The following is a 13,831-nucleotide window of genomic DNA, read 5'->3' as shown; positions in this document are numbered from 1 at the left end:
CGAGAGCTGATGGGGATTCTTTCATGTCCACAAAGCCTCAGTTCTTCGTAGAGTATTTAGAGGACAAGTTTGGGGAGGTTGAGGGCTTGTCCAGAATGCGCTCTGGGTCAGTTTTGATAAAAGCGGCATCCTCTGCCCAGTCACGAAGGTTACTTGCTTGTGACAAGTTGTGGGATCTTAACGCTACCATCACACCAAATAAGAGTTTAAATATGGTCCAGGGTATTATTTTCCATAGGGACCTACTTCTGCAGTCCGATGACGAGCTGCGCGCCAACTTATAGTGTCGAGGTGCGCATTTCGTCCGGCACGTTCATCGGTGTCCAAGGTATAATCAGGTTGCTACCGGTGCCTTCATCTTGACCTTCAAGGTTGATACATTACCAGAGAAAGTCAAGGTGATGGTCTACCGGTGTGATGTCAAGCCCTATATCCCTCCCCCTACGTGGTGCTTCAAGTGCTGGAAGTTGGGCCATATGTCTTCACACTGTACTTCCAGCCTCACATGTCAAGATTGCAGACGCCCGTCACATCCCAATACTCCATGTGCCCCACTTCTCATCTGTGTCAACTGTGGAGAGCATCATTCACCTTGCTTCCCAGACTGCAGGATCTTACAGAAAGAGTGCAAAATCATGGAGTATAAGACCCTGAGCCGACTGGTCTATAGTCAGGCTAAGGGGAAATATGACCAACTACATCCTGTGAGAATGACATCTTCATACACCGCTGCTACGACAACCGTGCTAGCCCCATCAGTTCCGAGAATTCCAGCTGGATCGCCGAGCTGTACAACTCCACATGAACCCTTGCCCGTGGGGGGCTCTACCCACCCTGTTGCTCCTGCGCCACCCACCTCGGGAGCAACACCCTCCCACCCATCGGGGACGTCCGTCCCCGCTTCTAAGCTGGAGAAGCGTCCCACTTCTTCAGCTACTCTCGAACACAAGGGGACCCTTGGGTCCCTCCTTCCCAGGTTTCCAAAAGCGGGAAGGATGACGCCCAACAGTGGCCTAAGTGCCCACAAGCAGCTGGTCGTAGGGCTTCACGATCCTCCTCCGTCCCGGAGACTGAATCGGTGAAGCCCTCCCAGCCGGTGAAACCCAAGGTTCAGCGAGAGACGTCCAAAAGAAAGACCTCTAAGGCCAATGCACTTGCGTTGGCACCAACCCCACCACAACCTTTGAGCTCTGCATACGGGGAAGAGGTGGAGATCCTGTCGTCCGCTGAGGACCGCGATCTCTTCTGGGTCCCCTCGGCGGAGGAATGTGCATTGGTGGTCGCCTGTGATCGCTGAGGCGATTAAAGATCGCAGGCGGGCGCTCCTGCACCACAAGCGGCATCCCTCGTTAGAAAACCTCATCGCCTTTAACCGGCTCTGTGCACGGGTTCACTGCATCATTCGTCAACACAAGCAGGAGTGCTGGGAACGATAGGTCTCCCCCATTGGCCTCCATATCTCTCCATGGCAGGTTTGAACCAAGATTATGCGCCTCTATGGCTATCGGACCCATGTCAGAGTCCCTGGGCTGTCACTGAATGGAGCAGTTTTTATTGACTCCGACATAATTGCAAACCGCTTAGCAGACCATTTTGCTCTCATTTCCGCTTCTGTGCATTACCCTCTGGCATTCCACTCCATTAAAGAGCGGTTGGAACGTCGGAGCCTTTCATTTCACACCCGCCATCCTGAATCCTGCAATGTTCCATTCAGTGAGTGGGAGTTCCACAGTGCCCTAGCTGCTTGTCCTGATACAGCTCCCAGGCTAGATCGCATCCACTGTCAGATGCTGAAACACCTTTCAGTGGACTGCCAGCAACACCTCCTCGACCTTTACAACCGTATCTGGGTCGAGGGTGAGTTTCCGTCGCAATGGCAGGAAGCATTGTTATCCCTGTTTTGAAACCTGGCAAGAACCCATTGCAGGTGGAAAGCTACCGCCCCCTTAGCCTCACCAACATTCTCTGCAAGTTGCTCGAACGCATGGTGAGCCGGCAGTTGAGTCGGGTACTCGATCTCGGGGCCTTCTCGCTCCGTCTCAGAGTGGGTTCTGTAAAGGCCGCTCTGCCGCCGACGATCTGGTGAGCCTTTGCCCGCCGTCAGTACCTCGTCGCTGTCTCTTTTCGACATGCGGAAGGCGTACGATTATACATGGCGCCATCATATCCTCTCTACGCTTCATGGTTGGGGAATTCGGGGTACGCTGCCGATTTTCATATGAAATTTTCTGTCACGCCGTACCTTCCCCGTGCAAGTCGTGGCCTCCCATAGTTCCCCTCAAGTTCAGGAGAACGGGGTGCCACAGGGATCTGTCTTTAGTGTCTGCCTGTTTTAATTCCAATTAACGGGCTCGCTGCGGCGGTGGGAACGTCTGTCTCACCTTCCTTATATGCTGACGACTTCTGCATCTACTATAGCTCCATTGGCATTGCAGCTGCTGAACGTTAGCTGCAGGGCGCTGTCCGCAAGGCGCAGGCTTGGGCTGTAGCGCATGGCTTCCAGTTTTTGGCTGCCAATACCTGCGTTATGCATTTCTGCCACCGACGCACAGTTCACCCTGAGCCGCCGTTTTATCTTGCCAGCGAACTTCTTGCTGTGTTGGAGACACATCGGTTTTTGGGTGTGGTTTTTGACGCCCAGTTCACTTGGTTCCCACATATTCGGCAGCTTAAACAGATGTGTTGGCGGCGTCTAGAAGCTCTGCGATGCTTGAGCCACACCGGCTGGGGTGCCGACCGATCTACCCTCTTATGGCTCTACCAGGCGTTAATCCAGTCCAGTCTGGATTATGGGAGCCTGGATTATGGTTCAGAATCCCCTTCTGTGTTGCAGGTGCTGGATCCAATCCTTCACCGCCATCTTTCGTGTCCTAGAGTACATCCGCTCCTGCTGAGGTGAGTCCTTCATTATCTGTAGCGACTCCCTGAGTGGTTTATGAGCTATCGACCAGTGTTTCCCTTGCTCTCGTCTGGTGATGGCTGTCCAGGAGTCCCTCCATACTCTTCCTCGTTGTGGTCACACTGTGGTCTTTGTGTGGACTCCTGGCCACGTTGGCATCCCGGGCATTGAACATGATGACCACCTGGCCAAACAGTCCACCAGTGAACCAACTCTGGACATTGGCCTCCTGGAGACCGATTTGCGAGCAGTCTTACGCCACAAAGTTTTCGCGCTTTGGGACGCTGAATGGTGCCATCTGACCATACCTAGTAAACTCCGTGCTGTCAAGGAGACGACGATTGTGTGGCAGTCATCCATGCGAGCCATTCGCCATTCGCAGGGACTAAGTTGTCCTTTTTCAGCTCCGCATTGGCCAACCCGGCTGACACACAGATATTTACTGCGCTGGGAGGACCCGCCTCTCTGTCACTGCGGGGCAGCTTTGACGGTGGTCCACATTTTGTTGGCCCGTCCACTTTTAGCTGTACTCAAGCAGACATTCGCGCTGCGTGATACGCTCCCTGCCCTTTTAACAGATGACACTGCCATGGCAGGCTTAGTTTTGAGTTTTATTCGGGCAGGGGGTTTTTATCACTTAATCTGAGTGTTTGTCAATTTTTTGTTATGAGTCTGACCTTCAGCCTACGATTTTAGACTGGATTATTTTTTAGTGTTTTTCTAGGTGGTTGGCTTTTCCTTTTCTGCCTCTATGGTCGGCCAACCACTGTCACACTCAGTGTGATTCAAATACCTTTTGTCTGCTCTCAGACTGCGTCCTTCTTATCCTAAGTCATCTGTTGTCATGTATACAGTTCGTTTTTATTCTGTGTGAGTGCTTGAAGTTTTGGAAAAAGGGGCCGATGACCGTAGCAGTCTGGTCCCTTTAATCCCACAAACTAGCCATCCAACTACTGGACTCCCAGGAAAGACTCCAAGAACAGACCGTTTGAAGAGTTACTCGCCTGGACAGAAGTTGGTATGCTGCCTGTTGCATTTAACGCCGAGGCAATTTCTGTGTGTCATCGTAAATGTGAAGGTCCATGGGTTACAGTAAACCTGCAGTGCTGCATCCTAAACTACTACTGAACTCCGAACAAAGTATCCAAGCACAGACCGTTTGAAGCCTTACTCCCCTGGACAGAAGTCAGCATGTCTCCTGTAGTTCTCAATCCCGATGCAATTTCTGTGTTTCATCGTCAATGTAAAGGTCCAAGGGCCACAGTAAAACTGCATGGGTGCATCGGAAACTACTACTGGACTCCCAGGAAAGGTTCCAATCACAGATAGTTTGAAGCACTACTCATCTGGACAGAAGTCGGCATGGTGCCTGTTGTATTGAATCCCGATGCAATTCCGGCGTTTCATCGAAAATGTGGACTCTCAGGAAAGATTCCAAGACCAGACCGTTTGAAGCGTTTCTCGCTTCTGCAGAAGTCGTCGGAATCCAGAGGCAGGTGCCGTGTTTTATCGTCAATGTGAAGGTCCAAAGGTTACAGTAATCATGCAGTGGTGCATCGGACATAACTACTGCACTCCCAGGAAAGTTTCCAAGCACAGACCGTTGAAGCGTTACTCCCCTAAACATAAGTCAGCATGGTGCTAGTTGTATTCAATTACGATGCAATTTCTGTGTTTCATCGTCAAAGTGAAGGTCCGATGGTTACAGTAAACATGCAGTGGTACATAGGAATTACCTACTGGACTCCCAGGAAAGGTTCCAAGCACAGTCTGTTTGAAGAGTTGTCCTCTGGACAGACGTCTGCATGGTGCCTGTTGTATTCAATCCCGAGGCAGTTTCTGTGTTTCTCCGCCAGTGTGAAGTTCCAAGGTTACAGTGAACCTGAAGTGGTGCATCGGAAACAACTACTGGACTCCTAAAAATGGTTAGAAACACAGACCGTTTGAAGTGTTAGTATAATGGACAGATGTCGTCATGGTGCCTGTTGTATTCAATCCCGATGCAATTTCTGTGTTTCATCGCCAATGTGGAGGTCCAAGGGTTACAGTAAACCTTCGGTGCCGCATGGGAAAAAACTACTGGACTCCAAATAAAGGTTCCAAGCATGGACGGTTTAAAGTGTTAATTCCATGGACACAAGTCGGCATGGTGCCTGTCGTATACAACCCCATCGCAAATTCTGTGTTACGTCGTCAATGTGAAGGTCCAAGTGTTACAGTTAACTTGCAGCGGTGCATCGGAAACAACTACTGGACACCCAGGAAAGGTTCCAAGCCCAGACCGTTTGAAGCGTTTCTCGCCTGGGCAGAAGTCGGAGTGGTGCTTTTGTATTCAATCCCGATGCAATTTCTGTGCTTCATCGTCAGTGTGACGGTCCAAGGGTTACAGTAAACGAGCAGTGATCCATCGGAAACTCCTATTGGTTTCCTAGGAATGATTCTAAGCACAGACCTTTTGAGGCGTTACTGCCTTGGACAGAAGACCTCATGGTGTCTGTTGTATTCAATCTCGGTGCCATTTCTGTGTTTCATCGTCAGTGTGAAATTCCAAGGGTTACAGTGTGTCTGCAGTGTTGCATCGGAAACATCTACTTATCTCCCAGGAAAGGTTAAATGCAGAGACCATTTGAAGCGTTCCTCACATGGACAGAAGCAACACCGATTCAAAGGAAGGCCTCGGCGCTTGTTGGTGACGTCACGTCAGCTAGGCACGGCGAACGCCAGGTCTGTTACAGGCAGAAGCGCCTGGGCGTGCTTATCACTATAAATCTCTTATTTTTGGACAAAATGTTTGGTATTGTTTCGGATTCTGCAGTTTTATTTAGATGAAAGATTTTCTTACTATCGTAAAGCTACAAATGAAGATCATATTTCTGTATTACTCAATCCTGTAAAAAAAAAACCTTAGATCAGTATGAGAAGATGCTTTGCCCCAATGCAAGCTTCGGAAATTTTTACATTCAAGCAACTATATGTACTTGATCCATTTTGCTATCGAAACTTACCCCAAACCCCTTACAATGAACTCGTTTCTTTTATTTATTTATTTATTTTCATTTGACATCGTCACTTGAAATGTGAACTAATTTACATGTGTAAATGTCCAGCTGTTGCCAGTCATTGGACTACAGTCGTTTTCAACCAAAGGAATTCTAAATAGGAAACAAAATATCTTCATACATCGAAAATACTGCTGAGCTTAAACTTTTTTAAACATGCACATAAATATTCCCCTCTTGCAACTGAAAGGAGGAACTTTATAGCCCGCATCTCGTGGTCGTGCGGTAGCGTTCTCGCTTCCCACGCCCGGGTTCCCGGGTTCGATTCCCGGCGGGGTTAGGGATTTTCTCTGCCTCGTGATGGCTGGGTGTTGTGTGATGTCCTTAGGTTAGTTAGGTTTAAGTGGTTCTAAGTTCTAGGGGACTGATGACCGTAGATGTTAAGTCCCATAGTGCTCAGAGCCATTTGAACCAACCATTGAACTTTATAAGGCAAAAGAATTTTATTTGATGAAACAAGTATCTCTCTTTTGCCTCTTCTTCTGTCCCCCACCCCCTCCCCCAACGTGTGCAATCGCAAGATTTTTCATTAATATTCAGTGCTCCTCACCCTATAGTCAACCAAGATACCTAAGGAAGAGCACAAATATGTTCACAGTTTCTTGTAAAAGCAACCCAACACAAACGTAACTTCCTCAGATTTACAAACAAGGTAAAGAAGCACGAATTCTGTTGCTGCTGCACCATGAAGTTGTTTTTGTATGTCAATCCTTAAAACAGGTGGAAATTTAAGTTCAGGAGTACACTATTTGTTAAGAAGTGTAACGAATTGCACAATTCATTGACTGCAGAAATCTCTCAGAACAATGTGTGTTGGTCAACTACCGCCAATAGTTTCACATTTTCCTGTATCAGGGATGGAGACACCACCATTATGAGTATGCCTGCAACAGACCTGGTGTTCGACGTGCCTAGCTGACGTGACGTCACCAACAAGCGCCGAGGCCTTCCTTTGAGTCGGTGTTGATAGAAGTCTGCACACTGCCTGATGTATTCAGTCCCGATGCAACATTAGTGTTTCATCGTAATGTTATGGTCCCAGGGTTACAATAAGCCTGCGGTGGTGCATCGGAATTAACTACTGGACTCCCACGAAAGGTTCCAACCACAGACTGTTTGAGCGTTAATCGCCTGGGCAGAAGTCGGCATGGTGCGTGTTGTATTCAATACCAATGCAATTTCTGTGTGTCATCGTCAATGCGATGGATCAAGGTTTACAGTAAACCAGCAGCTGTGCATCCTAAGCTAATACTGGACTCCCAAAAAAGTTTCCAAGGACAGACCGTTGAAGCGTTACTCCCCTGGACATAAGTCAGAATGGTGCTTGTTTTATTCAATTACGATGCAATTTCTATGTCTCATCGTCAATGTGAAGGTCCAATAGTTACGGTAAACATGCAGTGGTGCATTGGAATTACCTACTGGACTCCCAGGAAAGGTTACAGGCACAGTGTGTTAGAACAGTTTCTCCTCTGGACAAACGTCTGCATGGTGCCTGTTGTATTTAATCCCGAGGCAGTTTCTGTGCTTCTCCGCCAATGTGAAGTTCCAAGGGTTACAGTAAACCTGAAGTGCTGCATCGGAAACAACTACTGGACTCCCAAAAAAGGTTACAAATACAGACCGTTTGAAGCGTTAGTCGAATGGACAGTAGTCGGCATGGTAACTGTTGTATTCAACCCCGATGCAATTTCCGTGTTCATCATCAATGTGGAGGTCCAAGGGTTACAGTAAACCTTCAATGGTGCATTGGAAACAACTACTGGACTCCCAATTAAAGTTCCATGCACAGTCCGTTTAAAGCGGTAATGCCTGGACAGAAGACGGCATGGTACATCTTGGAATCAGTCCCGATGCAATTTCTGTATTTCATCGTCAATGTGAAGATCCAAGGGTTACAGTAAATTTGCAGTGGTGCATCGGAAACTTCTACCGGACTCCCAGGAAAGGTTCCAAGACCAGACTGTTTGAAGCGTTACTCCATTGAACAGAAGACAGCATGGTCCTGTTGTATTCAATCCAGACGCAATTTCTACGTTTCAACGACAATGACAAGGTCCATGAGTTACAGTAAACTTGCAGTGGTGCATCGGAAACAACTACTGGACTCTCAGGACCGATCCAAGCCTAGACCGTTTGAAGAGTTACTCGCCTGGACAAAAGTCGTCATGGTGCCTGTTGTATTCAGTCCCAATGCAATTCCTGTGTATAATCGTCAATGAGAATGTCCAAGGGTTACAGTAAACCAGCAGTTGTGCATCCTGAACTACTACTGAACTCCCAAAAACATTACCAAGCACAGACCATTTGAAGCGTTACTTCCATTGGACATAAGTCACCATAGTGCCTGTTGTATTCAATCCAGACGCAGTTTCTGCGTTTCATCGTCAATGTGAATGTGCAAGGGTTACAGTAAACCTGCAGTGGTGCATCAGAAAAAACTACTGGACTCCCAAGAAAGGTTTCACGCACAGACGGTTTGAGCGTTACTTGCCTGGACAGAAGTCGGCATGGTGCCTGTTGTATTCAATCCCGAGCCAATTTCTGTGTCTCTCCGCCAATGTGAGGTTCCAAGGGTTACAGTAAACGGGAAGTGGTGCATCGGAAACCACTACTGGACTCCCAAAAAAGGTTACAAGCACAGACCGTTTGAAGCACTGTCCACTGGACAGAAGTCGGCAAGGTGTCTGCTGTATTCAATCCCGATGAAATTTCCGTGTTTCATCGTCAGTGTGGAGGTCCAAGGAATACAGTAAACCTTCGATGGTGCGTGGGAAACAGTTACTGGACTCCCAATAAACGTTCCAAGCACAGTCCAAAAAGCGATAGGTCCTGGACAAAAGAAATCATGGTAAATTTTCCATTTAGTCCCGATGCAATTTCTGTGTTTCAGCCTCAATGTGACAGTCCAAGTGTTACAGTAAACCTGCACTGGTGCATCGGAAACAGCTACTGGACTCTCAATAAAGGTTACAAGCGCAGACCGTTTGAAACATTACTCCACTGGGCACAAGCCAGCATGAAGCCTGTTGTATTCAAGCCTGAAGCAGTTTCGGTGTTTCGTCGTCAATCTAAACGTCCAAGGGTTACAGTAGACCTACACTGGTGCATCGAAAAATTCTAGTGGACTCCCAGGAAAGGTTCCAAGCACAGACTGTTTGAAGCGTTATTTCCATTCGACATAAGTCACCATAGTGCCTGTTGTATTCAATCCAGATGCAGTTTCTGCGTTTCATCGTCAACGTGAATGTGCAACGGTTACAGTAAACCTGCAGTGGGGCATCGGAAAGAACTACTGGACTCCCAGGAAAGTTTCCAAACACAGACCGTATGAAGCATTACTCGCCTGAACTGAAGTCCTGATGCTATTTCTATGTTCATCGTCAATGTGAAAGTCCAAGGGTTACAGGAACCTATAGTGGTCCATCGGAAACAACTACTGGTCTCCCAAGAAAAGTTCCAGACACAGACCTTTTAAGGCGTTAGTCCCCTGGACAGAAGTCAGCAGGGTGTCTGTTGTATTAAATCACGTTGTAGTTTCTGTGTTTCATCGTCAATGTGATGGTCCAGCGGTTCCAGTAAACGTGCAGTGGTGCATCGGAAAATACTACTGAACTCCCAGGAAGATTCCAAGCACAGAGCGTTTGCTGCGATACTGCCCTGGACAGAAGCAGCGTGGTGCCTTTTGTCTTCAATCACGATGCAATTTCTCTGTTTCATCGTCAATGTGACGGTCCAAGGGTTACAGTAAACCAGCAGTGGTTCATCGGAAACTACTACTGGACTCCTAGGAAATGTTCCAAGGACAGACCATTTAAGGCGTAACTTCACTGTACAGAAGGCATCATGGTGCCTGTTGTATTCAATCCCGATGCAGCTTCTATGTTTCATCGTTAGTGTGATGATCCAAGGTTTACAGTAAACTTGCACTGGTGCATCGGAGGCAACTACTGGACTCCCAGGAAAGGTTCCACGCACAGACAGTTTGAAGCGTTACTCGCCTGGACGGAAGTCAGCATGCGACCTGTTCAACAATCCCGATGCAATTTCTGTGTTTCATCGTCAATGCCAATTTGCAAGGGTTACAGTAAACCTACAGTGGTGCGTCGGAAACTACTAACAGACTCTCAGGAAAGGTTCCAAGCACAGACCGTTTGCAGCGTTATTGACTGGAAAAGAAAATGTTCAAATGTGTGTGAAATCTTATGGGACTTAACTGTTAATGTCATCAGTCCCTAACCTTACACACTACTTAACCTAAATTATTCTAAGGACAAACACACACACCCATGCCCGAGGGAGGACTCGAACCTCCGCCGGGACCAGCCGCACAGTCCATGACTGTAGCGCCCTAGACTGCTCGGCTAATCCCACGCGGCTATTGACTGGACTGAAATCGGCATGGGTGCATGTTGTAGTCAATCCTGATGCAATTTTCATGTTACATCGTCATTGTAAAGATCCAAGGGTTACAGTAAACCTGCAGTGGTGCATCGGAAACAATTGCTTGACTCCCAATAAATGTTCCAAGCACAGACCGTTTGCAGTGTTACTCCTTTGGATAGATGTGTGCATGGTGCCTTTTGGGTCACAGTAAACCTATAGTGGTATATCAGAAACAACTACTGGACTCCCAAAAAATGTTAAAAGCACAGACCGTTTGAAGCTTTAGTCCACAGGACAGACGTCAGCCTGGTGCCTGTTGTATTCAATCCCGATGCAATTTCCGTGTTTGATCGTCAAGGAGGAGGTCCAAGGGTTACAGTAAACCTTCAGTGGTGCATGGGAAACAACTACTGGACTCCCAACTAAAGTTCCAAGCACAGTCTGTTTGAAGCGATAATGCCTGGAGGGAAATCGGGTAGGTGCCTGTCGTATTCCATCCTAATGCAATTTCTGTATTTCATCGTCAATGTGAATGTCCAAGTGTTACAGTAAACGTGTAGTGGTGCATCGAAAACTGCTGCTGGACTCCCAGGAAAGGTTCAAAAATCAGACTGTTTGAAGAGTTACTGCATTGGACAGAAGGCAGCATGGTGCCTCTTGTATTCAATCCCGATACAGTTTCTGTGTGAAGGTCCAAGGTTTACAGTAAACGTGCAGCGGTGCATCCGAAACAACTACTGCACTCCCAGGAAAGGTTGCAACCACAAACCGTTTGTAGCGTAACTCGCCTGGACAGAACTCAGCATGGCGCCTGTTGTATTCCACCCTCATCCAATTTCTGTGTTTCATTGTCAGTGCGTGTAATACTGTGCTTCCCTAAGTACAAGCTTCTTTCCAACAGAGTCTCACCATTCTATTATCGATCAAGGAAGTTGCCTGTAGCCTCGTACTAAGCACACATCTGTAATCCACCGGCACTGTCAAAGTCTTTAGGATACATTTTTCATGGTTAACTAAGCCATCAACAAACTTCTGCACGAAATCAAGTCAATTTTTGGGAGAAAATTAAGTGCCAGATGTTATTACTTTGTAAATGTTTACTTTTTTACTCAAGTTGTATCCGGTTGCAGGCATTATGACAATATTCAACTGGCTAGATTCACATCTTAAGCATTGCGTGCTGTTAGTATTGGGTTGACTACGTAAGTTCGTAGCGTTTTTGTAAGTTTAATAAACACAACAAATAGACATAACAGAGACTTTAGTCATCAATAATATTTTCTCGCCGGCCGAAGTGGCCGTGTGGTTAAAGGCGCTGCAGTCTGGAACCGCAAGACCGCTACGGTCGCAGGTTCGAATCCTGCCTCGGGCATGGATGTTTGTGATGTCCTTAGGTTAGTTAGGTTTAACTAGTTCTCTAAGTTCTAGGTGACTAATGACCTCAGCAGTTGAGTCCCATAGTGCTCAGAGCCATTTGAGCCAATATTTTCTCCTTCACTGTTTACGACAGTATGCAAACGCTGGCGTAGCTTTTCGATTCCGCGACTGTAACAATCTCGTGGTTTTGAGGCGAGGATCTCCTAAGTGTGCATTTTCATCCAGAAAGGAAGTCCCCTGAAAGTCGTTCGATAGAGAACGGATAAGGTGAAAATCTGAGAACGCAAGATCAGCTGGTTAAGGTGGGAGCGGAATGACTTCCCAACCCAACTCCTCTACAGGGTTCTTTGCCAGTCTAGCAGAATGCGTCCGGACGTTGTCGTGCAGTGGCATCACTTCACGTAGTCTTCATGGTTGTTGTTCTTAGATGGCGCCCGCAAGACGCCTCAGTTGCCGACAATAAATGTCAGCAGTGATGGCCACACCGCGGGAACGCAATTCGTACTACACCACACTATCGCTTTTCCACCAGATGTATAACATAATCTTTTGGTGGATATTCGCAAGTGTTTATACGGGAAGTTGCCGCTTTGTTTGGGCTTTACCATTCCTTTCTTTTCCTTATGTTAGCATAAAGACACCATTTCACGCCACTGATAACGATATAGGATAGGAACGGTCCCCGTTGTTCACGAGCCTATTGATGAGCAGCAAGCAGAAATGTACGTAGGACGACCTGCTGATATTTGTGACATTGGCTTAGAGCGTGCGATACCCACACACCCGATTTTTTAACCATCCCCAGCGGGTGGAAATAACGCACGATGGTTGAATTATGACAGTTCAACACATTTGCCACTTATCGAGTACACTGGCATGGATCGTTGCGGATTAATGCTTTTAAACGATCATCAAATTCTAAATGTCTTCCTGAACGTGGAGAGTCACCAATGTCAAAACGATCCTCCTCCAAAAGGGGAAAACCAGCTGGCCGCTGTGGCCGAGCGGTTCTAGTCCGGAAGCGCTCGTGCTACGGTCGCAGGTTCGAATCCTGCCTCCGACATGGATGTGTGTGATGTCCTTAGGTTAGTTAGGTTTAAGTAGTTCTAAATCTAGGGGACTGATGACCTCAGATGTTGAGTCCCATAGTGCTTAGAGCCAATTGAACTATTTGAGAAAACCATTTTCTTTCCGTGCTCTTTTTCAGTGACATTATCCCCATACACGGCTCCTTCTATTTTTTCAAACAGAGGAATATGTCGGAAGCGTCCCGATTTCTCCAGTTGGCACTCCATTTTCTGGCGTCCATAGCTCCACTTACTATCTCCAAATGACAAAATGATAATATGTAAACTCAAATTGAAATTGACATTTGTGGTAAGGTCTTATGGGACCAAACTGCTGAGTTCATGAGTCCCTAATCTTACGCACTACTTAATCTAACTTACATTAACTCACGCAAAGACAACACACACACCCATGCCCAAGGGAGGACTCGAACCTCCGACGGGGGAGCCGCACTAAAATCAGATAGTGACAGTGAACTATAAATGGCCGGCCGCTGTGGACGAACAGTTCTAGGCGCTTCAGTCCGGAACCACGCGGCTGCTATGGTCGCAGGGTCGAATCCTGCCTCGGGCATGGATGTGTGTGATGTCCTTAGTTAGGTTTAAGTAGTTCTAAGTCTAGGGGACTGATGAAATGGTTCAAATGGCTCTGAGCACTATGGGACTTAACTTCTAAGGTCATCAGTCCCCTAGAATTTAGAACTACTTAAACCTAACCAACCTAAGGACATCACACACATCCATGCCCGAGGCAGGATTCGAACCTGCGACCGTAGCGGTCGCGCGGTTCCGGACTGTAGCGCCTTTAACAGCTTGGCCACCCCGGCCGGCGGGACTGATGACCTCAGATGTTGAGTCCCATAGTGTTTAGAGCCATTTGAACCATTTGAACTACAAGTCCATAACGACACTCGATAAATAAACCCATAGGAACCAGAACAATAACATGCTAAACAAAAACGGTATGAACTTTTGCATCAACCCAATACAATACAGTCAATTGTCATAAAGCATAAAAGAACTGCTCCGCGGTCAGGCCCAGA

The 13,831-nt window shown here is 47.3% G+C and overlaps 1 protein-coding gene across 1 annotated transcript in view; it reads right to left on the bottom strand.

The window, feature by feature from the left end:
- The window catches only part of LOC124622183 (cytochrome P450 6j1-like), a 135,490-nt gene that overhangs the window by 107,915 nt on the left and 13,744 nt on the right, over positions 1–13,831 (bottom strand). The gene's annotated exons all lie outside the window — the stretch shown is intronic.

This window comes from Schistocerca americana, chromosome 7 (genome assembly GCF_021461395.2).
Source record: "Schistocerca americana isolate TAMUIC-IGC-003095 chromosome 7, iqSchAmer2.1, whole genome shotgun sequence".
NCBI lineage: Eukaryota > Metazoa > Arthropoda > Insecta > Orthoptera > Acrididae > Schistocerca > Schistocerca americana.
The sequence above is the reverse complement of the archived record's forward strand: the minus strand, read 5'-3'. Positions and strand labels throughout refer to the sequence as shown.